The sequence below is a fragment of the Eulemur rufifrons genome, chromosome 7 (assembly GCF_041146395.1).
Source record: "Eulemur rufifrons isolate Redbay chromosome 7, OSU_ERuf_1, whole genome shotgun sequence".
NCBI lineage: Eukaryota > Metazoa > Chordata > Mammalia > Primates > Lemuridae > Eulemur > Eulemur rufifrons.
Window position 1 is genome coordinate 214,754,339 of NC_090989.1, and position 26,578 is coordinate 214,780,916.

Consider the following 26,578-nt stretch of genomic DNA (forward strand, 5'->3'; position numbering starts at 1 on the left):
TTGCTTTCATGGAAGGGAGTTTAGAATTATAACCCTCAGAGTTAAGGGCAAATATCTCCGCTTAATTTGTAGCAATCAAACAGTTGACTAAGAGACAAAATTTCTGAGTCTGTACCTCAACCTGGTGCCGACTGAGCATTTATCAACACTGAGCATCTCTTGTCAAAAGGGGAAAAAAATCAGTGGGGCCAAAGGGCACTGCGAGTGACCTCATCAGGACATTTTGCCAAGAGGAGACAAAGTCTTAGAGGTCAGGGAGGGCTTTGTCCCTTCCTCCATGGTCCCCAGTAAGGGAGCAGGGCGGAAGAAGAGGCAATTAACCATTTCATTGCCAGTCAGAGATAACTATGCCATTAAAAAGCTTTTTTCCTCCCAGCTGAGTGGTCAGATATCAAACCCACAGTCTTGCTTCCTGACCCGGAATGGGAATTCTATTCCTGAAGCATATCTCCATGGCTGCTTCTCTGACTAGCTTCGGTGAGAGCCGAGCACATTGTTTACAAGAATTAAAGAGCTTGGGGAGTCGGGATGGAGGGAGCAGGAGGGCATTTTTATCATAGCAGGACTCATAAGCCACGCAGCCAAAGGTCGGCCCACATTTCCATCAAAACCTCCTGGTTTCCAGCCATTTATAACTTGGCTGTAAAAATCACTCCTGGCCTGCGATTTGGCAAATAGCACCTCAACGGAGGGGAAAAAAATGGCCTCTCCTTGGTCACTGTTGGTTTGTTTTGGTTTGCCTTTTGTTTTAGTGATTTGAGAAAAACACACAGTCCTTTGAAGCATGCTACTTAAATGCAACCCTCAGAAGGAGAAAATGTTAAGACTTTAAAGCATTCATTTGTACTTTCACCCCCGGTGAAAGAGGTGACTTTGACTCCACAGTGAATCGCGTCCTGGTCCCAATTACTTTTGGCATTTTCAAGAAACAAAGACGATGGCCAAAGCCTTTCATTCAAAGACAGTTAGTCAGCAGAAGGGCTCTAAATGTTTGTGAAGTTTGTACATATTCCCCAAGCCACGACGAAGGACAGGCTGTCGCTGAAGGAATTTCCTCCTACAAAGACCGAATCAGGGTGATCACTCCAGAGAGCTCGGCATTTTTAATTGCCTCAAGGTGCTTATTTGCTGCAAAGGGATAAACTCAGGAGGCTCAGATAAGGAAGGGAGGAAACCTTGGCTCATCCCCTCGGGTAAACCCAGTCATTTTCTCCTCTCATCACTTTCACATCTGTGATTTTCCTCCTCAGTCTCTAGAAGGGGATGTGCTTTTCTCTGCCATTAAGGAGAGATGATTACTAGGGGCTGACTCTGGCAGTCCCGGCTTGTTTCTAGAGCCCTGGCTTCCCTCCCCTTTGCACTTAGAAGAAGCTGGGCAGCTGGCTGTGCCCTCTGTGTCCCCAGTGTAAAGCCACCTGGCTGACTGGGGCCCCCGCGTTATCAGAAAAACACGTAGAGATTGAAAGTGCATTGGGGAAAAATAAGCCCTTGGTATTTAAGTCGTGGGAGGAAGAACGTGACAGGCGGTGCTAGCATCCCCGCTCTAAAGAGCAACTAACTGGGTTTCCCTCTGGGAGTCCTGTGGAATTTGTAGGCCCAAAGAAAGGAAGTCCTGGAGCTCAACTTTCTGGGAATGGAGGAAAGAGCTTAGTGTTATTCCCTCACATTCATCAGCTCAGAGTATATGCCTTCAGATTCTTGAAACTCAACATTTATCTTTTTTTAAATGTCCCTAGGAGAGGCAACTACTCCCATTTCACCAATGAGGAAAGCATAAATAGGAAAGCCAGCTGATGTGTTATCTGAGCCAATAATGGAATTTAGTCTCACGTGTCCCCATTTGGGACTTTAGCCCTCCTTGCCTGGGGGGAAGGGAGGGAGAACAAAACACCCTCTAAATCCTTCCTGAGTTCTAATAAAATGAAAAGAGAACATTTTAAGCCTTTCGTTTGGAGTACGGCACTTAGAGCCCGGCACAGGCCCCTGTCCTAGGACGCACACATTCAAGAGCCCGTTCTATGCCTGTGACAGCTGGGTGCCTACCCAGGGGAGAATTCTGCAAGGCCAAGGCTCATGCCCACCCAGAGCCTCTGTCTTGTCCCTGTTGAAGACCATGAACCCAGCATCTGGAGCCCAGAATCTCCTGCTCAAACAATCTCCAAGTGCTCTGAACCTCCCCTCATCTGTCTTGCTAGTGCAGGCCAGGCCAGTAGGCACATACTCAGGCCCAAGATATGGAAAGAGGTGACTGTTTGCTGGGGATATAGATAGAGCTTGGACATGCAGGCTGGAGCCTCTTGCAGATCAGGACAAAGCAGGATAGGGAGAGAACAGGAGCTGGCAAGGATAAGGGCTGCTCTCCCCACATTGCTATGTTCTTGCACAGAAGTCTGAAAATTCTGCATTTGAAGCTGAGCTTCCAGGATATTACAAAAATACTTGTGTCAAGGTAAAAGAAAGACTGAAGCATAGAAAATATTTTATCAAGGTGTGAGTTTGATACATGACCTTTGCATGTTTAGACCTCCATTTGTACTGACTCTAGGTCCTTTGAAGGTTGAGGGTGGGCCTATGGCAAAGTCACACTAAGGCTGAGCTGAGCTCTGCCCAGAGCTTTCAGGAGTGTACCTACGTAAACCTAATGTTATTTCACTCCTTTTTCCCTCTATTGAAATAATATGTGTAATTCCTGCTTCAATAATTGCCCAGAAGTCTACCCACCATCTTATTTTGCTTTTATCATATATTTGTCTTGCTTTTAGCTCCTCCTTTACACTTTCTTTTCTTGGCTTAATCAAATTTCTATTTAACCCTACTATGCTCCCTCTTATTCATCTGAGAGTTCTAATATTCTTTTCAATTTTTCTAATAATTATTTTTCTATTCCTACAGATCCTAACAAAATTTATATTGCTCTATCATTATATCAAAATTTAAAATTAGACATAACTACACAGACACTAGAATGAAGCCTTTAAAAGGCTTTTGCTTCTTCACTGTCTTTCCTCTCTGGCCTGTTTCCAAATTCCGTGTTTTGCTAGGCTAGTTTAGTTTCAGGCTATTATTGAGCTTTTAATTACTATATGTCCCTTCTAATCCAAGAATCCTGACTTAAAACTTATAGAATCCCACCAGAAAGACCAAAACCTAGTTTTCTAATCTCTGTCAGATAAAAAGTCAAATTCCAGTTGGATTAAAGATTAACTGTATTGTAAAAGACATTTAAACCTATCTGACAAGGTTCTTGAAACATTTTGTCAGGTGGAACTGTAGATACCAGGAAAAAGGGGAAGAGTCAGGCTATGAGCTACAACGAGGGAATGAAAACTGTTGGCTAAAGTCACAGCAGGTAGTCGAGGGTCAGTACATGCACAGAAGGCAGACACAGGGATGGGAAGGTGTCTGTCCAGGGCCAGGGATCATACCAGAGCACAGAGACAAGGAAGGAGGACAGCAGAAGCAGCTACGTGAACCTACATGCACACTTGGAAACTGAGAGCAAGAAGGAAGCAGTACCAAAAGGTCCAGCACATCGCAGAAGACACTAACTCCTTGTATTTCCACAGTACTTGGCAGGTTACAAAGCACTTTCATGTATAATATGGGATTTCATCCTTCTCACAAAGGGCAAGTTAAGTACCATTAACCCCTATTTACAGACGAAGAAACTGAAGCTCCAAGAGTTTCCTTGTTTTTCTCAAGGTAAACCTGAAAGAGGTGGAGGCAGTTCTTGAGCCCAAGGTCTTCTGGTGCTTGACTCCAATGCATGCTCTTCTCCTCCAGCACAAGGATTTCAGCTCAGCACATGCAGGAATGACGGCAGCTCTCAGCTCAAACAGTGATGCTCAGACTTTCTGGATTCTCTTTTGTTAGCCGTTGCGATTGGGGCGGGAGGGACAAGAAGAAGGTTTGTACTATTTCTGGTTGTCATTTCCTGGACAGCCATTTACGGCAGCTCCATGAGACTGATCCCTGGCAGCACCCCAGACACATTATGCCAGCACTGGATTTATGACAATCCTAACTACTGCCATCCAATCTGCTAACCTGTGCAGGGCACAGACATCAGGAAATATGTCTTTCTGTAAATATAATACAGGGGAACTTGTTTGTTGTGGCAGCAAGGAGCAGAAAAGGACATTGCTCTCGGGGCCCCAAAGGGAAAAAAAAGATGATGTACAATGCAAGGTAGGGTATTAATCATGCCTGACATCTCTGGATAATCAACTAGAGTCATCCTTGGGAACAATTTCTTTTCAAGGATAAAAAGGGAGAAAATAAATTGGGAGGGGCTAATCCAAGGGGACAGCATAACCTGATACAATACTGAACTACAGTAGCTCAGCATTCTTCCTGGAAAGGTGGCTGGCAATTAAGTTCCAGAGTTTGAGGGTCATCAAAATAGTTGCTGAATGTTTTGTTTTCCATTCATCTCACCTACACTGGAGTCACCCCTGTGGAAGCTCAAAGTCTGAGTTTAGGAGACCTAGAGTAGGTCAAAGCTATTATCCTCAAGGTTCATGATATCATGAAACATTTCCTATACCTACAAGAGAAGGCTGGCATCCCATCTGCTAGTCTCCAGGACGGCTCGGGCAGCAGTAGATCTTATTTCTGCCTGCACAGAGATAACTGCACTATGGGATGCTTGATAAAACATGAAACACAAGCCCCCAGATGGGAACCTGGTGCCATACTAGGTATGGGAAGAGACACCCTCTTTGATGCTGAGTAGTGGCTCAAATTAACTTCAAGACAAGGGAAAATACCAATCCCTGCTCCATTAGAGCACAAAGGAGTGAAGACAAGGAGAAACACATGGGAGTTACAGAGGAAAGATCAGGTATTAAATCTATTCCTTTCATAGAAAAATTCTACTAAGGCAAGTGGCAGGTTGAAAAACCTGCAACCTGTGATATTCTTGAGCATGCAAATACGATCCCTAAATAGTCCAATCAAACTGCAGTTATTTATATTGTTTATAATTAATGTCATCCTCTGTCTATAATCATAAAACAAAAGACCCTGTAATATCTCCACCCCTTTGGACTTGAATCAAGCATTAAAATAAAAAGTTAAGAGATACCTTTTATTGAATTCTTCATTTCCTTCATTACAGCTCAGTTCCCAGATTTTTACTTTTAATAAAAATAGTCTACAATTGTATAGTTCTCTACATTTCACAAAGTGCTCTCGTCAATTAATTTTCACAACAACTTTGCATTTTATTTTAACAATAACTGATCACCTATTTTGGGCCAGCCTTGTTTCCAGACACTGGGAATTGGAAGATGAATAAGTTAAGAATGCTTTCCTGAAATACCCAAAGTCTGAGAAGGGAAAAAGATGAATAAATAGTTCACAATGATATAATGTAATAAAGCTGTGCTAGAGATGTATACAAAATAGTACATAAGCACAGATGGGATCACGTGACTTTCCCAAGGTCATGCTGTTCATATGTACTAAAGGAAGGGACTGAGTCCATGGCTTCTGACCCAAATCTGCAATGCTTTCTGCTGTTTCAAAGCTCCTTTCTTACATCAACCACACTTCTAGCCCTTAGTTGGATTACCTTTTATTAATTTAAAAATCATGGTTTATAAAATTGCTAATTTTCCCTCTTTTGCACCTGTTCACATATTTCTCTCTGCACTTAACGCCCATACACAGATTTCATTTTTTCAGTCTTAGCCGTTAAATCCCAGTGGCCACTCTTGACCCTCTCTGTCCTTTAGATTGTAACAAGATTCATCAGCCTCACCCAACTGGGAAATCCTCTCCCTCTTGCTCATGCTCCATCTTCTATACACTGAGATCTGTTCTGAACCCACCAGGTATGACTCTTCAGCAAAAAGCTGCACGTATTAATAGACACACTCATTTTATATGCTTGTGACACCACCATGCACACCAGTACATCCAAATTAAGAGTAACAAAAATGATAGTTCCAAATCTAACAAAACAAATGACCATAGCACAGCAAAATCCTCTGGGCTGAGTGTAAAATGGTGCAGCACCTTTGAAAAACAGTCTGGCAGTTCCTCAAAAGGTTGAAAGTACAGTAGCAATTCCACTCCTAGGTATAAACTCAAGAGAAATGAAAACATATGTCCACACAAAAATTTGTACATGAATGTTCATAGCAGCATTATTCATGATAGATAAAAAGTAGAAACAGCCCAAATGTCTATCAACTGATGAATGCCTAAACAAAATGTGTTCTACCCATGCAATGGAATATGATTCAACCATAAAAAAGAACAAGGTACTGAGACACGCTATGTTATGGCTGACCCTTAAAACCATTATGCTAAATGAAAGAAGCCAATCATAAAAGATCATATATTACATGATTCCATTTGTATAAAATGTCCAGAATAGGCGAATCTATAGAGATATAGAGCAGATTAGTAGTTTCCCAAAGGCCGAAGTGATCAGAGGAAAGTGGGTAGTGGAAGCTAATAGGTATAAGATTTTTTTTTTAATAGGGTGATGAAAATGTTCTAAAATCCATGTTGGTGATGCTTGTACAACTCTGTGAATAAAGTAAAATCCACTAAATTGCACACTTTAATGGGTGAATTGTGTCATGCGAATTATATCACAATAGATCTGTTATTTTAAAAAATAATCCTCGAGGCTAAGTCCCATTGTTTCCCACCCCAAAACCATAATATGAAATGTGAATAAAGAATTTTATAGCTCAAATTATTTCTGGCAATAATATTAATGATCAGGAGGTATTCTGCCAACACTGTGACCTGGAGCTTTACATATATGGTATCTAATCATCACTAGAGCTTTGCAAAACTCTAGTTTTTTAGTAAGTTGGCCTATGGTCTTCTCTGTCCAGCCTCCTCCTTTCTCTCAAGCAGCAGTGTATTAAACCTTCCATTTAGAATAATGCTGTATATATATGATGTCATCATGTATACATAACATCAAAATTAGTAGAAAGGGGGAAAATAAAATAACCGAAGAAATAAAATGATGAACTCTCAAATTAGAGCAAAAAATACTAACTGCAACTACAAAAGAATTAATTTGTATCTAAAAAGGTAACTTTTTGCCTTGGTGAATTGAGTGGCTGCTGGCCTCTGAGTCACCCTGCTCTGAGTCAGTGTTCATCTAAAATAATGTAATGTAGACCCTAGCACCTAGATTTTGGTCGCTAACTATCCCCCACTAAAAGGAACCAAGGGTCTTCAGAGAGTAGTTTCAAAACAGGAGAAATCGAGAAGAGCCTGAAAAATCTTGCAAGAAAGTATGAATCCTTTAACAAGTAGCTGCATCTCAGAAATTGATTGGTACTTGTTGTCAGTGAAAGGCCATGAGTCCACAATGATTAAAGAGGAGGAAATTAAAACGTGCTAAAAACAAACACATACACAAAAAAAAAAAAACACACAAGGATCATTATTTGAGGCAATTGACCAATGCCAAATTTCTAATATGTTTTAAAAGAGGGTATAATTAGAGCAAATCATTGAATCAGAAAATAAACATAAGCTAACCTTAATTTGTTTAATTGATATATTTTCTCCCCATCATTAGGTAATTCAAAGACTTACTGTAGAAACAGCAAGACTTTGTTTTGTACTCTGCCTGAAATGTGAGAAATGTATTAAAAAGACACAAAGAATAGGCCTGCTGGTTTGATATGCAGGGAATAGGGAGGTTGGCTGGAGGCTGGAGGGCCGGGAAATTGTCCCTCTCTGACAATGTCTGTTTCAGATCCTGCTGATGGTAGAACATTGAACACTTTCCCTATTATTCTTTGAGCTGGAACTCATATTCTTTGCCTATGTTGGCATCCTTCCATCCTTTCTTCAATAACATCACCAACCCATTGTGTCAATCTCATTTGTCACTCATAACTGTGATTCCAAAGTAAAACAGAAAGGAAAGTAGCTAAATGTATCTGGAGAGTTTAGAGGACACAGTGTATTTTGGGGTAAGAATGGGGGAAAATAAGGTGGGAGAGTTAACCTGGACCAGATCCTCATCTTCTCTAGCCTAGGAGAGCATCTAAACATTATTACAAAGACGACAAGAACCCATTAAATGGCCTATTAGGAATTGGCTCGTGCGTCACTGCCTGAGCTCCTACACCAACCCCTCACTTCCCCACCCCATCACCTCATCCCTGGAAAAATTAGGACTGGTCGCACAGCAGGAGGTAAGCGGTGAGTGAGAGAGCAAAGCTTCATCTGTATTTCCCATTGGCTCGCATCACCGCCCGAGGTCTCTTACACCCCCACCCCCAACTCATCCCTGGAAAAATTGTCTTTGGTCCCTGGTGCCAAAAAGAATGGGGACTGCTGACCTAAACCCTTTCAGTCCTGCGTCATCTAGTATTGACAATAATGCATTTGTCAAGGACATTTGGAAGAGGCCACTATGGTCAGAAATAAGCTAATGGTCACCAAAAAAAACCACCAAGTGGCCTATTGAATATGCTTCTTTCAGAGAGCTTTGAAAGCCAAATTGAAATCATTAATTTCCATGGGTAAACCAATTTTTAAAAGACGTCTCGTACCTGGCATAAACTAAATGAAGGCCTGTTTATGGCTTAAGCATGATAATGCATTCATTAAGAAAGGTGCCTTCGCATTCCACTTTCCCCAAATCCATGTGTAGAGGAGATTTTCAATGTTTTCTAGCCAAAACCCACCAGAGACATGCCTGTAGTTGAGTAGGTTGGGTATGTTGCTCATTGCAGTGAAGGAGAATGTACCCTGTGGGGAACTAGCAGGTACATCCGAAAGAGGATGTTAGAAAGGACTTACAGGATTTGGGTTCATGCTAGGTAATTTTGGGGAGTATTCCAAAAAGTAGGACATTGCTCTAGACTGAATGCTGTCAGAAGAGATTCTATAATTTGGTATCTTAGTAGTGCTTATCTAGAAGGAGGAGAAGATTAAAGCCAGGCCAAAGCTGTAATTGGTAAAGAAGCAGTAGTCACTTGCATTAGCCAGGAGAGGGGATATTCAGTATTTTTGTGGTTTCATAAGACTTTGTTTTTGTCTATGCTTAGACAAAATTGCAGCAATGATCTTGTCTTTTTGCTTCACTTAATCATGGTCACAGAGTGGCCTTGTCTGCTGTTGGTTTTCTATGAGAATGTGTTCAACAGAGAACACAAGCCCTGCGTGATAATGCCAGGCGGCCTCCCAGATGTCAGGCGATTGCTTTTCTCTTTTTTAAGTTGCAAGCGAAGAAACCTCAGTACACTGAACTAGGTGTTACAAACAGCCATATGGCCAGGAAATCTTAAATTATATTAAAGGCACACATACATGCATTTGGTTAAATGTTATAACTTTCCCGTGGGCCTTTCTAATAGTTCAGATGTCTGGGAAACAAGACAAAGATAAAGAAGTTTGTCTTGATTTAAGGGCGATAGATTTGTTTTCGTCTCGCCTGCCTTAACTTGTGAAGTGAGATCCTTAATTTATCACTTAAACATTATTATTTAAGAGTTTTTCTCCTCAAAAACCAAATTTTCCTGATGTCTATAGCTATAACTTAACAAACCATAACACTAAATAAGAAAGCCACCTACTCTTACATTATCTAATGTTAAAATACTGCTGACAATGGCTGCTAGTTACTCACCATGGAACTTTGAACAAAACCGTTTAATTGGTTGGGATGAAAAATCATGGTCCTGGCTTGTTAGTGTCATGGGGATATGCTAAAGGGAGAATAGTGGAAGAGAAAGCAAAAGGCAAGAGCTGCATTAAGTTTAGCAATTCACAGGAAGTAAGAATTTTTGTGGTTTATCAGTAGTATACAAGATTGTTAAAACAGACTAAATTCCCTGCTGAAGAAAACCCTCATATCCAAAACCTTCATATGTGATCTTCTTGGGTCATATTTCTTTAAAAAGACTTTATTTCGTTATTATATATTCTTTTGTGGTTTTTTTTTTTCTATTCAATGTATATTTCTTTTCATAGATGGTAAGCTTTATAAGGGCAGAAACATGTTTCTTTTACCATCAGCCACTGCTTATACAGAGGTGGATCATTAAATCTCTTGCATAAATGAATGATAAAACAAAATAAAGTGATTTTTGAACGTTAGCTATATCTTTACTGTTTCATGTTTGCTTCTCATTTAAAGGTTTCATATTTTATTGCTATTCTTTCTAAATTTCCTTTTGGATTAAGGACAAGATGTGATAACAGCAAATAACTAATTGTTTTCCTTTCCGAACATCAATATTTTCCCAACTTTTATTCTGAAAACTTTGAAACACACATAAAGGTTGAAAAAGGGTACAACAAACATCTTTAGCATAAGCACATATCACTCTTTGCTACAGACTGCCTGGCACACACCTACTGTCCTGGCATGATTTTGAATACTGTCACATTTTTCTCTCAAAAGTGCCCCAGTTTGGATGATCATTTAATCTATAACTCACCACCTAGAATTCTAGGATCTAATAATCCTAGAATTGTTAGAAAAAGTGAAAAGGGGAAATTATAGATTGAAATAGATTTAAGAAACATATGTATATATGGAGAGAGCACACATGAGAGCTAAAGCAACCAAATATGGTGCAACACATGTTTGAATTCTGACTCAAATTCTTTAAAAATGTATAACTGGGAGAACTTGAATGTTGTTTTTGATGATATTAAGAAACTATTAATTTTTAAATACATAATGGTATGGTGATTATGCTCCAAATGTTTATCTTTTAGAGATATATACTGAAACATATGATGTGCAAAGTTGACCTTTAAAAGTATCCAGGGTTGGGGATAGAAGGATGGAAAGTGGAGGTGAAAATAGACTGCCCATTTGTGGATATCGGTTGTAGCTGGACGACAGGTACATGGGAGCTCATGATACTACTCTCTCTACTGTGTTTGAAATCATCTATTAAAAACAAAAAACCTATAGAGTCATAACAACCAAATGCAGTGCTTGAATCTTAACTAAATCCTAGAGATGACTAAGGATATTTGAATGTTGACTGGATGCTATATATTTAGAAAATAATTGCTAACTTGCTTAGGTTTGATGATGTCATTGCAGTTACGTTTTAAAATATCCTTATTCTTAGGAGTTGCATGTTGAATTATTTAGGGATGATGTGTTATGACACTTGCAACTTTCTCTCAAATGGACTACTCCCAAGTGGTGTGGCTAGCCCATTTTATTTTATCATCATGTAATAATCAGTAATCATTTTCTTGAATTGTTTTTATTTTCATGACCATTAAAAATTTTAAAAAGAATAAATTTCAGCTTTAAAGACAATCAAACTCCATAAAATTTTATGTACGAACTGAAATTTACACTTACCAAATAAAAATACTCTAGCTTTCAGGCTGCATGTTTCTATAAATTGAAACTCTAAGTGGTCAGACTGAATGACAGAATTAAAGTAACTCCAGTTCTGCTTTTTGGTCCTTAAAAATGCTATGCTGTCATTGTTAATTTTGAATCTGCTGTTTAAATACAGAGATGTGTAGTTCCATGGGGGCTAGAGACACGAGCTGCTCCTGAAGCAAGCTTGAGTGATTTCAAACCATCATGAACTTACTGCCGAAACATACACATATAGGCAAGTCCATGTGTATATGGGGTGACCGTAAAACCAGTAGTTCTCCAAATTAACTTCCATGCACAATACAATGTTTATGGAATGATAGGTAATTAAAAATGTGCTAGTTTGAAGTTTACACATATATTATTAAAACTCAGTAATAAGCACAGCTATCTTTAAGAACTTAAACCAAAAAAATATTTTGAGGGGAAGAGTTTTTATAACTAGCATTAATAAGAATTACTAATGCATAGTAATAATAAAAAGCAGACCTATATTTAGTCTATTTTATTTTGCTTTCAAATTCTCTGCAAGTCACGTACCTGCTACTGTAGCACAAAGGCAGCCATAGACAGTAGATGAACAAACAAGCATGACTGTGTTTCAATAAAACTTTATGTACATTAAAATTTGAATTTTCTATAATTTTCCATGTTACACAACATTATTTTTCTTTTGATTTATTTTCCAACCATTTGAAAATATAAAACCATTCTTAGGTTCCTCAATAGGTTCTTGTAGAATTGTTATATGACCCAGTAACTCATAGGTATGTACCAAAAAGGACTGAAAACAGGGAAACAAATACCTGTACATGAATATCCATAGCAGCTACATTCTCAAAAGCTAAAAGGTAGAAACAACCCAATGTCCAGCAACAGATGAATGGGTAAACAAAATGTGGTATATCCATACAATGGATATTAATCATCTATAAAAAGTAATGAAGTACTGATTCATGCAGCAACATGGATGAACCTTGAAAACATTATGCTAAGTAAAAGAAGCTGGACACAAAAGGCTACATAGTGAATGATTCCATTTATATGAAATGTCCAGAAAAGGCAAATCTATAGAGACAAAAAGCAGATGGAGATTGTGGGGTATAGAAAGAAAAGTGACTGCTTGTTGGGTGCAGGGTTTCCTTTTGGAGTGATGAAAAAGTTCTGGAGCTAGATGTGGAGATGGTTGTACAACATTGCTAATGTACTTAATGCCACTGAAATGTACACTTTAAAATGGTTACAATGGTAAATCTTTTGTTAGGTGCATTTTACTGGAATAAAGATGAAATTCTTAGCTTACAGGCTGCATGAAAACACATTGCAAACCAGATTTTGTTCCTAGGCTAAATTTTACTGACCCCTACTATAGAGTCTCCAACCAAAAATACTGTCAATTTTGTGCTAAAGCTGAATCTAGTGAACTGTGATCATGCTCCAATACCCATGCCCAGTTCTCTTGACAACTTCTCCACTTTTATTCATTATCCATATTTCTTTCGTATGAGATAGAAGTTTATTCCACCTGTGGCATTAGATGGGGGCATGGTTTACAGGCCTAAACAAATGAATACAATCCTATGTCCTGGCCCTAGATCAAAGTGGCCAAATGACCTACTCTATGCCAATGAGATTGAAGAAGAGGTTTGCTAAACACACCAAAGAAACTCAGTCTCTCTCCTTTTTTCTTGAAATGATGTGAATGTGACCCAGAAATCCTAGAGACCACTTTTCCTCATTAAGGAAACGAGCATAAGAATGGGCTAGCCTCTCAATAGATATAACAAAGAGTTGGAAAGAAAAAGAAACTTTGATGATAATTGTCAAACTGCTGTTGCAAACCCCAAATTCATCCTAAGATTTTCCAGTTATGTGACCTAATAAATTACACAAGTTTTAAGCACAACTAAGTTAGATTTTCCATCATTTACAACATAGTGCATATCAGTTGATAAACCTGGGTTCTCTCTTCTATCATTTTTCTTTCCCAAATTCACTCTATCCTTCCTCCCTATCCTCCGAACAGCACAAATTATTATTGCCGCCATTAACCAAAAAGGCAAATTGAGTTATGTGAGCACAGGCAAAATGGACAGTATGGAAGGAGGGCATGAGAAGTGGGGTGGCAAAGGTAAAAAATAGTCAATAAACTCAGTACAGGTCTCTAGAATGCTTTTTCTAAACCGAAATCAGCTAACCTTTCCCTGAATATCACAGGACAAAATAATTGATAAGAACATGGGATTTGGAGACAAACTACTTGGGTTCAAATTCCAGCTTCCCTTTCTATGTAATCTCTCTGTTCTTTAGTTTCCTCATCTGTGAATTTGGTATAATAAAACTACCTATCTCAAAGAGTGGTTGTGGTTATTGAAGGGATTATTCTGTATAAAGCAATTAGAAAAATGCCTCACACATAGTGTGCACCTTATAAATGTTTGCTATTATTATTTTTCCTACTTCTTAGATGTCCCTCTATGGCCTAGGCTGGAGAAAGTGCACCAATACGCTATGAGAAGTGTACCCCATATGCTTAGTTGTTCTCTTTATCACACAAGCCAAAGGCAATTCATATTGTGTTTTTCCTCACCTTTCAAAATATTTGTATAAGCAAAATAAACTTAAAATAAATATCAGGAAGTAACTTATTGAAATAAATGGAAGACATGGGTTATAGACTATAACATTAACTCATCTCCTTTTGGAATCAAGTTTACTTAAGCCATTTGGAGAAAGCATTTGATTTTTCCCTTGTCTGCCTTCTGGCCTCCTTGCTGTAAATTAGGATTCTTTGTATCATAAGCAGGAGAAAATCTAAGTCAACCTGTTTAAGCCATAAGGAAATATATTTGCTCAAGTTTTTATGAAGTCCAGAGAGAGTGTCTTTTAGCACAGTTCAAGAATTAGGAGTTCTCTTGACTTTCTCCTCTTCCGTGTGTCAGTTTCATACACAAGCTGCATTATCTCATGGTGACAAAATGGCTGCCAGCACCTCCTAAGGCTATATAAAGAGGGAAAGAGGACATTCATTTCCACAACTATATTTTTTTTAATTCCTTTTTAATTTCAGAATTTTATGGGGATAAACAGGTTTTGGTTGCATAATTTTCCTTTGAACAGTTTGAATCAGTTGTAGTGTACCCTTCACCCAGTTAGTGTGCATTGTACCTGTTAGGTGTAAGTTTACCCATCTCTTCCTCCCGCCTCCCACCTACTTGATTTCCCTTGAGTTTTACTTCCATATATGCACATAAGTGTTGCTCAATTAGTTCCGATTTAGTATAAATTTCATGTGGTGTTTGTTTTTCCGTTCTTGCCATACTTCACTAAGAAGAATGGCCTCCAGTTCCATCCAGATTGTTACAAAAGATACTATATTGCCATTTTTTTTTATGGCTGAGTAATGCTTCATGGTATGTATATACACCACATTTTATTAATTCACTCATAGGTTGATGGGCATTTGGGTTGATTCCACATCCTTACGACTGTGAATTGTGCTGCTATAAGCATTGGAGGGCAAGTGTCTTTTTTATAAAATGTCTTTTTTTCCTTTGGGTATATACCTAGAAGTGGGATTGCTGGATCAAATGGTAGGTCTACTTTTACTTCTTTGAGGTATCTCCACACTACTTTTCCTAGAGATTGTAAAATTATGAGCTTTGCTCTGACTGGTACATCTTAGGTCATTGGCCTAGTCATAGCTAGTCTCTGTAGACAGGAAATGCACTTTGCAGCAATAATTTTGGCAAAGAGGAGAAGACTTAAACCAATTAGGTATCTTTTCCAGAGATGGGAACATGTGGTATCAATACAACCTAAGCAGCATGGCTGCTGCAAAATGTAGGCAAGAGAAGCAATCAGAATGATCACCACGCCACCACTGTCTACACCTCAGAGCACCCAACATCTCCCACATGTCTCTTCCTATATAAGACTGTTGAAACTGCCCCTGCCTCCAAAGCATACATAGATACTTAGCACCTTATATTTGCTCAACCCTTATATTTGCTCAACAAATGTATAGTGCACTTCACATAGATTATTTGATATTGCCAAATAATGAGAAAGGCAAAATAATATCATTATTACAGTCATTTTAGGTCATACCTAAACTCAAACCTTGTCAGAGGTAGAGATGTTTTCGAATCTGGAGAAACTGTTTCTACTACTTCAAGTAGCTCATGCTAAAAAGATTAAAAAAATTCCATCTGGGTCTTACATATTGCTTTTCACCAAAGTAAAGGTTATCCAATAATATTTCCTTAGGGAAAATTTATTCAGTCAATTTGAAAGCTGCATCTAGGTAGGATACATGGTTCCAATGAAATGGTAGACTAAGAAAATCTGCAAACTCTTATACTATAAGCACAAATCATTAATAAAAATTTATTTAAAATAAATAGCTGAATTTAGAAAATAAGGAAAGTAAAGAAGGAAGGAAGTACTTATATTTTTCAGAAGGAAGGATGGCGATGTTGATTAACTTAATATTTGACATAAAGTTGACTTGAGGTAAAAATTAAAATTTAAAAGTAACAAAATGATATAAATAGAAAATATAACTTTGTAACTCATAGAGAGAAAGTGAAAATTATTTGATTGATCTGAAAGCAAGCTGGAAAAGGAATAAAAGCCAGCTTTGCAAAAAAGATGATATACCCAAAGTATGAGTGATAAAAATAAAAATACATGGACTAAATTCACCACTTAAACTGTGGTGAATCTCAAATTTGATTGATTTAAAAATTTACAATGTGCTGTTTAAAAGACATATTTCAAGCAAAATGGCCCAAAAAATCTGGTGGAAAAAAATATACACCTGGAAATTCTAATCAAAAGAAAGCCGGTGAGGCTCTACTAGCACCAGACAAAACTGACTTTAGAACACAAGCACTATTAGGCATAAACAGTCATTATAGAATGATAATAGAAGATTTATCAGGACGATTTTAATAATGTTAATTGTTTTGAACTTGTATGCATCTAACATAATAGCATTAACAAGACAAAAACAAAACTGCCAGAATTGTAAGCAGAAACTGATGAATTAAAAATCATGTAAGACTTTTAACATTTCTATCTTAGTAAATAACAGCTCAGTAGGCAATGTAATTAATAAGAATATCATACATTTGAACAAAATTATCTACCTTATTTTAACAGATATATGTAGTATACTACATTAAGAAGTCATAGAATACATATTTTAAGCATATTTGGGACCTTTAGAAAACCTGAAAATATACCAGGCTATAAAACACAAATACTAAATCAAATACTAAAAACACGAATACACATCAAATACTAAAAAATTCAGTAGAGATTAAAATAAATAGAATAAAAATAAACATCTATAAATGACTATATGAAATGGATATTATTAATACCTAAGGGGGAGGATCTAACAAAATTGAATGAATAGAAAATATGAATAGACTTATAGCTATCAAATATATTAAATTGGTAGTTAAAAGTCATCCTTTCCCAATCAAAGGAATCTACCAGACCTGGAGAGTGTTTCAGATGAATTCATCTAATAGACAAGTAACAGATAATTCAAGTCTAATATAAACTGTTCCAGGGCTCTTTTTTCCCATAGGCTTTTTTTTTCCCTCTGTTTTACTAGATCAATAGAACTTAGGTATCCAACACAAAGAAAACACATAGAAGAAATATTTTAGAGTTATTTACTATTGAAGATATACTCAAAACCCTCAATAAAACATTTAGCTAACATAATTTAACAACATGTGAAAGCTTCGTGTCAAGCACACAAGACAAGGCAAAGCCAAGGCCTCAGTGTTACCACCAGTAGACACTCAGAGCTACTTTTCATTTCAGGAAATTCTATGCTTACAGAGACAGGGTAGGAGGAGTAGCTACAGGAGCCAGCTCCTCGGGATGGTCCTTGTCCCACACATCAAAAGTGGCAATACCAGAGCAAAGGGCCAAAGAATGCAGCACAAGTTAAAGAATATCCAATTCTAGACTGAAGTTAAGTTGTTTTACATTCTGCAGCTCTATTCTGAGGAGGTACAGACAGGAAACCTCCTACCTCAATAAAACCCAGGAAAACATGAGAAGCTGTCCCACGCCAACCCAGAGGTGAGAGAGGAGGCGAGTGGGAGGTAGCCTTGAGGAAGCACCTCCCACCCTCTCACCTTCCTGTGTTTGGGGGACATAAGTGTTCTTCTAAGACCCAGGTAAGCTGTGTTCCAAATCTTTGCCCATGTGGCCTATGTGAATACATGCCAGGTCACCAGCCAGCCATGATGGAGCTCTTCCCACACACATTCATCATGGAAAAATCATCTTTATCTAGAAACACAAGAAAATTGAGTATTAGAGAAGTTTTTCATGTAATTATCTACACTAACAGATTGTAGAAGAAAAATCATATTAACATCTCCATTTCTGGAGAAAAACAAAATATGTGATCAAATTCAACACCCGTTCCTGAAGGGTGTTTGGTCGAGGGAGCATTTAGAGCATTAAAAATGGGAGGAAACATCCTTAATCTGGTAAAATGTATTTCCCTAAACCCTACAGCAAATTTAATGTTAAAACATTTGAAGCATTTCCCTTAAAAGCAAAAATAAGACAACAATGCTGGCCATTGCCCTTTCTACTCAACATCACGTGGAAGACACTAGCCACATTAATGAGACTGGGACAGAAATTAGATATCCAGCAGGCAGTCAGGGCAGAGTCAGAAGGAGAAGGCCAACATGATAAGAAAAGCTACAAGAATGTGAATGTGCTTAGCTAAGATAAATGTAACCAATAGGGACCCTTCAGTTATTTCACTTTAGCCATAACATCTTTATCTAAGGTAAAAGGGGGAATTCCTTTAATTGGGGCACACACACAGTTGAGGCAATGGTGTCCCTAAATGCACTAGCGTCAAAATTAGAATGATAAAAACACACCAGCACCATGACAGTTTACAAATACCATGGCAACCCCCAGAAATTAGCCTGTATGGACTCAAAAGGGGAAGGATACTCCATTCCAAGAACTTTCCACCCCTTTCTTGGAAAGGTCATGAATATTCCACCCCCAGCTTAGCATATTATAAGAGATTAGCATAAAAGAACGGACCCTAACCCGGGTTGGCACTATTCCTCCTTGGATCACTCCACTCCTCTTTTACTTGTTCTTAAAGAGCATACTTTGCTTCCACAAGCGTGTCTACATCTGCTTTTACTGAGTACTCGGATTCTCACTTCTGCGTGTGACCCTGTGCTTGAATTCTTTCCTGCACGGAGGTCAAGAACCCACCCTACCGTCACAGGCAGTGGTCTGCAATGATATCAAGATAGCAAAGAGAAATAAACGCCTAACAATTGAAAAGATGTTCAATAAACAATTGAACCATTATATGGTTCACATCCTAAATGTCCTTTCTAAAACAAACACTAAAAATTGTCATCATCAGCTTAATCTCAATGATGAGTACACAAGAGTCCATTATATGATTTCTTTTTGTACTTTATGCTTGGAATCATTTGTAATTTAAAATTTAATGTTTTTAACCTAAAGGAAGTTTAAGAAAAATACCTACATCTTGCTAAAGCAAAGAAACTGCCAGAGGCATCTCTTGAACAAATCCAAATGCAACTTAAGTGGGGAAATAAATTTTAATCATTAAACCTTTAAATGAATACTAAGTAACAGCAATAAAGATCAATTAAAATAACATGTCCTATAGATCAAAACAATTCCTAAGAAAACATCCCTAGGAAAAAGATTAATTTCATAGTTTGTGAATTTGGCTTATGGCTTAAGACGTAAAAGTCTGGAACAGAGCTGCACACCTGTGACAGTGAGGGCTCAGCTGGCTTTGAGATATGAAAAGCCAGATCTTGTAAGATCGAAAATAAATTGTCATTTTTAATGGGCTACTCAAACATGCAAACAAGGCTAAGCCTTTTACAAAGCATTTGGGTAATCAGAATCAAAATATGAAGAAAAGGAGAGTTTATCACTCTGCTAATTGTTTTTTCCCCCTTAGTAGTCATAAATTCATATATATGCTTATGTAATATAGATATTCCTTTACTAATATAGAAGGTGCCTACAAATATGTCCCAAGTTCATGATTTTCTACAGCTGTGGTTCTCAGCCTGAAAGTGACCAGCCCCTTTTCCAGAAGGTTTGTCAGAACCAGGAGCGGAGTCATGGAACCACCCATGCCCCACATCTCATCATCTTTCTGCAGTCCCTGATGAGCATCACCTAAGTGACAGAACCCTGAAAGGAAGGGGAGCATTAACCTCTGCTGTGAGGAAAGGTCAAACTTTCATGTTTGAAACATTATCTAAGTTATCAAATTATTATGGGGAGAAATGTGGCCTTCTGCTGCTTTGAACTGGAGATGATTAGAACAGGGTAGAGATCCGAGTGAGTGATGCTAAAGCCACATTTTACATGACTTGGTTTGCTGCCAGTGTTTGTAGTAGTCAGATTTAATTTTAGTGACACTATGAAATGTAGTGTGCTGCGCATAAAATATTAATGTAGCACATAATTGGGCAGTCGAAAATAACCAAGTCTATGTACACTGATAAATACTGGCTGGGTGAAATGTTCTGTCGTTTGTAGACCCCTCCCTGCAAAGAATAAATAAATAAATAAATTATAAAATCTATTCTAATTCCAACTTGCTCATACTTCCTCTGATGTTTCTCTCCTAGTGTTACTCATTAGAAGAACTCAACCAATATATAAGAACAAGCCCTCTTCTTTGAGATAATAAGAGGGTAAATCTCATGATATTGGATTAGACAAATCAATACACCCCACTGGGAAACAATAGTAAAGCTCTCCCGTAGGTTTTTCATCCATAGTTTTGCTAAGTGTGTTCCGCTGAAGAACGTACTCTCATCACCTGGTCTGTGTGGGTTTATCACTGACCTGTGAGTTCATGCTGGACTTTCTCAAATTTGCTAATAAATATCTACTTTATGGAGCTAGAAGAAAGAGATTAACCATAAATAAGATAGTGGTAGCAGGAAACTTTCAAAGAGCAAGTAAATTTTTCAACCCACTTCTCTCTCTCTCTGGTCTGAGGACTGTACTGCATTTTCACAACCCCCAAATCTGCTAAGAAAGCAAGATATTGTGAGCTGGTCTTGACAATTTCTGAGATTTGCACTTAGGATGTTGCTCTTCTTGTAAAGATAAAATGTCCTCATTTATCCCTGGTTTGATTCTTTATTATTTATCTTTGTTTTTTTCCTGCTATCCTCTTCACATACACTTGGAACCATGCCTTAGTAGACTGTTTGCTTGGGGTTGAGAAATTGCATCTTTAAATGTGTCCGCATCCAGTCTGTTGTCTTCACAGCACATGGGGACATATGGAAGTCCCTATGTACGTAGTACCTTTTGGACAAGGCTCTGTTAGTGCTTCCTAAAAGCTATGTAAGAAAAATTAGAAAAAAGGATCAAGTCCTCAGAAGTAGATACCGATATGTCTGTGGTCTCTTGTAACTAGTGTAGATCCATGCAAATCAGAAAATTGCATAAGTTCTCACTGGCAGTACGGTGTAATGGACAAAATAGTGGTTCTAGACTTAGAGAGATAGTAAAGCCAATACTGGCTTTGCCATGTGTGCTGAAGACATGCCAAAAATATTTTATTTTCCTCTTGAGCTTTCCAGAGATGTTTTCAACCTTCTGTACATCTTTCAAGCTTCCAAATACCAGAAACCCTTTCCTTCTCAGCAAAGACTCTACCTCACACTTCTTAGAGAAAATAGATCTCCCTCAGCTCTCTTCCCCACCCCCTACCTACTAACTCACTAAACTAGGTACCTTTCCCACCTTCTGCTTCCCTGTCCCAATGGCAACAGCTGTGATCCCTCTGCTGCCTATAGTAGGTGCTTACCCTTGTCCCTGCAACCCATTTTTGTCCACTTCCTCTGAGACCTTCCTCCATCTACTACCCCTCTATTGTGTGTCTTTGACATTTCCTCTCAACAAATATGTTCCCACATCTCACCCTTCTTTATGAGAACACATGACACATACCCCCATCTATTTCTTTTCTCTACTTAACAATCATACTGCTCAAAAGAGATGTCAACACTCACCCTCTACCATACTCCTCTATTCACTACAAACAGATTTTACTCCCCATTACTCCCCTGATATTGCTCCATACAAAGTGAATGGCCAAAAATTAATGGACACAGTATCAGATACTGTTGATTTCATCTTGTGTTTCGTCTATTCCTTTGTCTTCCATGGCATAACTGCTCCCGGTTTCTACACACCTCTCTGGTACTCCAGCTTCCTTCATGGAAACCACTTCCTTCACCTATACCTTAGATATCAGGATTCTCTAACGTTCCCTCTTTAGTCCTCTGTTCTTCTTACTCTTCTCGGAAGATTTCTTCCACTCCCCTAATTCATAAATTAATCTCATCTTTAATTTTCATTATTTTTGTTGGTTATACTTAAAATATGTCAATGACTAACAAATCTTGGTGGCTAACCTGGATTGCTCTCCCGAGTACCTGACCTCGATATGTCCAACTCCCACTGAACATCCATCTCCATCTGGATATTGACACATATTTTATCTTCCATTTATCTATAGTGAGACTTTTCTTCCCCGCCCCATCGCCCCAGCCTGCTCTTCCAGTCAGCCCTGTCTTCAGCTGGAGCACAGTCACCTACACCAATTCCATGTCAGTCTGCTGAGAGCCATGTCTCCTCCTCCCTTTTCTGCTTCTACCAACAGATTAAATCAATCACTAGATGCTGGTGATATCTAGGTCCCCTAGCTATAAGGAAATGGTGGTACTGTTTTCTTAACATCTCTTAAATCTGCTTACATTTTTTATCTGAATTATTTCTACATTCTTTCAGAGCACCTCCACTGCTTGATTGGGTTCCTATAACAGCCTCCCGTCTCCTGATTTTCACTTCTTTCTAAACAAGGCTGCAGCAAATTACAACCTACTAGCCAAATCCAGCCCCCTGCCTGTTTTTATAAATAAAGTTTTATTGGGATATAGCCTTGTTCACTCATTTACATGTTGTCTGTGGCTGCTTTTGTGCAGTAGCAAGACAGAGTAGTTAAGACAATGACCATATGGCTCAGAGGGCTGAAAATATTTACTATACGGGCCATTACAGAAAAACTTTGCTATACCCTAATCTGAAACATTCTCTGTCCTTTCTAAAATAGAAATAAGATAATTCACTTGTCTTCCCAAAATGGCTCTCTAACTTCATCATCTGTAGAAATGTACCGGCAACACTATTTTATATGGGATACCCACAGCCTCAAAAATTAGATATGCTAACTCAAAATAGATTAAACAGTGAGACATATGACATCACATTCAGCTATGAGAAAGGAAAGAAGATAGAAAGAGAGAGAGAAAGAAAGAACAAACGAACTTCTTATTAGGCTTCTTAAGATCATAAAATCATTTCCAGAAACTCTCAGCTAACTTTCCCTCTTGTCTGTCTCATTGTCGAGAATTGAGTAATCTTGCATGGCCGAACTAATTACTAGGTGCAGGAATTGCGTTACTTTTACATCAGTCAGGCCTATCTCTAAAGTTAGAGGTGGGGACAGATTCCCCTAAGACAAGGGTTGCAAAGGAGAGAAGTAGAATCTCAAAAAAATTGCGGTTGTGTTAGGAAGTGGGAGAGGAAGGCACAGACCTTGCAAAAGACCAGTAGTGTCTCCTAAGGATACTAACCTCATGGGTTTAATACAAAGATTAAATGAAAATATGCAGCCAAAGAGTGTTGCATAGGAATTGGTCTATGGATATGATAAATTCCTAATAAATATTAGCCATTTAAAATATTTTATTATTCAAAGATTTGGCCTTTGTATCAATCATGGATTAGATTTCCCTCACGCCTCTTGTATCTTAGAAAACAAGCAATAAATGTTAGCTATATTTAATTATAATAATAGTAATAGTACATATGCATAGAGGAAAGTGTCAAAGTATTAATATATATACACCAAAATATTAACAATGGTTTTAAATAAGAAGTTGAATCATAGATGCTTTTAATATATAATTTCATTTTTTATTATCTTGATTTTAAGCATCCTATTCTTAAAGTATGTTATGTATGGAATAAAAACATATTTTAAAATTTTAGCTTTCTCTCTCAAAAACAAAGTGTGTTTGTTACAAATGTGTCAGTCTAATTTATCAAATAGTTAATTTGTGTTTGTATTCCCATGTTTTTCCTTTCCTTTGTTTTAGCTGGTAGGCTGGTACTTAGTATTTCCTTGCTTGGAGGATATTTGTAGATATAAAGCAGAAGTTACCTGAAGACAAAAGCTGTTCCTTTCTATTGTGAAATATAAAACTCTTTTCCAAGACTTTTCATCTCCTGGAGAAGGCAGGGAGAAAGGAAAGTGTCTTAGAGGAATACTAAAAAAGGGAAGAGAATTTTATTCTCTTAGATTGTTGAACAAGACAGAAATCGAGAGGTCCCACGACAGAAGAGCTCCTCTACATTAGCTTCTTGGGAGGTGGTCAAAAAGGAAATGGCTTCATGACCCACCAGGAAAGAAGGACTCTTGACACCAGCTCCTAGCATCAGCACAAGGACCTATGCTTTAAGCAGTGGACCCTGAAACCACAGGGCATCATGCCACCAGGCCAGCAGGCACAGTGGCATTGCAGTGCTGACCAGTGTGGTCCTAAATCTGATAACCCAAGGATTTGTTGATGTTCTGGCACCTAGTAAGGCAGTGAAAAATACTTTTCTATGTGGAGAATGTTAACACCAATAATAGCTGAGATTGAACTTCACCTTGCCCATATGAGAGCTCAGAGTCACATTGAGGTTGATTTAAATAAAATAACACAATTATTTCTTACACATCTGATTTTGAGAACTAAAAGGAATTCCTTTCATTGAAAGATATTTTGTAGTATGGTTATAGTACTGCAGAGGTTGGATAAAACAGAAAGATAATTTGATTCAACCTACTTGCTTTAAGGGTAAGGAATCTGGGTCAGGAGAAGGTAATGTCTTGCCTGTGATCACACCACTTAGTGGCACACAGCTAGGCCTAGAGCTCAGGGGTCCTGACTCCCATTCCAGAGTTCTTTGCATTACATCTACAGTGCCTCATCTTTTGCAAAGATAAGTTATAAAAGTAAATGCATTTTTTTGCAAAAGGATTACTCACTACTCAAATAAAATGCTCAAATTAGATGTATAGCTATCTGTCCTATGCTTTTGATGACCACAGCAATTTCTCATTACATTACATAACTAATGTGGACTAGGAGACATCAGAAGATCTCATCACAAAGATGTCACAGAAAGGAAAGAGTATCATTGAAAGCTTTCATTCTGTCGCCAGTTCATTTTTCCCTCCCAGCATCAAATGACCTCTTAGGAAGTGTGGTGTGCTGGTGAGCCAAGACCACAGGAGCCAGACACCTTCGCCTTCTATTCTGGGATCTGACACATAGACTCCCTCTGTGGCCTTGACCAGTCCCTTAACTTTCCTGCCTTGTTCATTCTGGACTCCAAGATGATACAACATTGCCTGCAGAAGGGTGGCTGCAAGAAGAAAGACATCCAAAGCACTCGTGGAGGATTATGCATAATCTCCCTTTTGTCCTTTAGATAAGTGTTTTCTTCAGTGTTTCATTAGAAATGTCAGAAAGAGAGATTTGTCCCATCTTCTGATTTTTGGTTAATCACTCTGTATGCATGGCAAAGATCAAACAAGGACTCTGGTATTAAAAGGCCTTGTGTACTGCAGCAACCAGATGTATTCCATTTTATGTCAGACCATGTCTCTGATTCATACATTGATTCTGTGGGATCTGTTGTGTGGAATGCAGTGCAAATATATTTCTGTTGTTCCCAAGAACAGAGATAAGAGGACGGATTTCAAGTTATTAGACAGAATTTGCTTCAATGTAAAGAAGAAATGTCTAATATTTGTATCAGTATTTACCACAGTATATTTTTAAAAACATATTAGTCCTCTAATATGCCTGAGAGGAAGTGTTACTAGGAAGACACTGCGCAGCATAGCACTCTTCTAGAAAATCACAATGCTTATGAAAATCTGATGGGCTCTAAAAAGCTGTATAATAAAGAAATCTGTATAACATTGTTGAACCCAGAACTCTGTAAACTTTTTTGGCCACACAACACATTTTTCCTCAACCACAAACTAACCATATCAATGAACTGGTCTTCCGAAAGCACACATTTTGGGAAATGCTGGATTGAAAAGGACTTTCCCAAAAAGGAAAAGATTCTTTGTCATTAGAGTTTCAAGCATGATTGCACGGTCAACTGCCAGAAAGTTTCTGGGGAATTCTGCATTGGATGGGATAATGGACTGGGAGACTTAAGATCTCTTTCAATTTCCAAGATTCACTGAATCTCTTCCACTGTAACTCAGTAAGATTAGTTAGTACCTGCTGTGTCTACTATTAGATATAAGAGAGGATCTTTTGTGTCTGCTATTAGACACAAATGCCACACATTGTACTAGACAGGCCCTCAGATTCCTTATCTCATTTCATCTGTGTAGTAACCCTGAAAGGAAGATATTATAATACTACTGTACAGATGAAAAAGAAACTGAGTGTTAAAGAGCTTAAATAAATTGCCCACAGACACATAGCTAAATAAATGACATGCCAAGGATGGGAACCAAGATCCATGTATTTTTTACTGTGTAGTACCACTCCCTAAATCATGTGAGTCTCAAAGGAAACCACAGAGGACATGGTTGGATGTGGAGTACTGACTACTCAAGAGGTATGAGACAATATTTTTGGTATTGGCCTCTGTAGTCATTAGTAACAATACAGAAATAATTGCACTACTTCTCTGGGCTCATAGCATCCATTACCTTTTACTGCCATTTATTTCTCATTCCTGGACATAAGCAAAGAGCTGACAGCTATTTATTTTTGATCTGTGGCCTTTGTACTTGCTCTTACTCGTTTCTGGAATGTTTTTCACAGAGCTGGCTCTTGCTCATCCATCGGGTCTTAGCTTTCATAAGGTGGCTTGAGACCAGCCTTTCCTGCTCTCCTGTTGTGTATCTCCTTCTAGGTACATAGTACGATTGCTATTCCCGGAACCCCTGGGATCAGGTGCAGCCATGGAACTAGCCAAGTTCCCAACTTCCAGTGGTTTGTGGACGGAAGTGATGTGTATCACTTCCTGACTGGAACATCTAGCTGCAAG